We start from the raw sequence: 1,329 nt of genomic DNA on the forward strand, positions 1-1,329 counted from the left end.
CACTTAATTTTTTTAATGTTATTACCTCACCAAAGAACCGAAAGTCAGTCGGAACAAACAGGGCTTCGCCCTGATATGAGCTGGGAATTTTTTATTGTACTTAATGCCAGATTAATGAGATGTTTCGCATTGAAAAACTTTTCCAACTTAAATTGCGAAACATGATATACCACAAAATGCAATTTACACCACCTTAAGTAATATTAACAAAAATCTCTTGATAAAGTTAATGTTCATCAATATAAAGTTTTAAGTGTTGTAAATTGCGTTTAATCAAAAGCAGACCCTCTATTACAACACCAAACTGTGCACTTTGTGCATATAAGCAGAGTCCGCAACAAGCCAAAATCAGACTTGTCGCAGAATCCGCAATATTGCTTCTTTTTTATTTTCTTTGCGAATTAGCATTCCAAAAACCTTTACTAAAACATTGTACCGCTAAATATCGCTCCAAAACTTTGGGAATCCGCTATCGTATTTGCGGAGTCCATAACAGTTTGTTGAAAGACAAGTGTATAGTTCAATTGAGCTTGCGGAATCGTCTAATTGTAAATGGAATCCGCAAGCTATAAGTGGAATTCGATTTTTGTTTGCGGATTCCGTTCACATATATGCATATATGTAAAATAGCGTTTAAAATTTTATCTTTTTCTTTACCAGCTGGTCATCAAAAGTTTAGAGAAAGAAAAACATTAAGAGCTCTAAAATGTTTAATAATTGTGAGTTACCTATTCAGAAAACTATTGCATCATATATATGCAAAAAAAACACTGCCCTCATGATTTGATTTCATTTGCGACTGATCTCAAATACTGCCCTCTACAAGATCAGTATTACGGATTGATGGAATTCCAAATTCTGACACGTATTTGAGATTGATGCTACCCCCAAATATTGACCAAATGCGACGATATGCTGAGCTTTGTGTTTCCAAAACACAATTTATTCGGTGTTCTTTTTTGGCATTGTGTTTCCAAAACTAGTATTTGAGATTGATTCAACCTCAAATACTGACCTAGTTTGGCGATATGCTCTCATCCCAATCACTCTAAATATTGAATTTGTTCAATGTTGTGTTTCCAAAATTTTAAAAGGTGACATCCACCAATTCAATAAACCAATGTTTCGAGATTTAATCGTGGATTCCGCTGACAATGGTTAGGTCCTTGTTTTTTAAAACCTGCATTGCTATGGTTAAGAATTCTAGCTCTAGCTTTTCAATTGTCATATGCAAGTTCAGCAATAAACAAAGTTCGGAATCCACTTACAGCTTGCGGATTTCGCTTTCATTTGCGGATTCCACTAACATTTGCGGAATCCAGAACAGCT

The sequence above is a fragment of the Symsagittifera roscoffensis genome, chromosome 4, assembly GCF_963678635.1.
Source record: "Symsagittifera roscoffensis chromosome 4, txSymRosc1.1, whole genome shotgun sequence".
Taxonomy (NCBI): Eukaryota; Metazoa; Xenacoelomorpha; order Acoela; family Convolutidae; genus Symsagittifera; species Symsagittifera roscoffensis.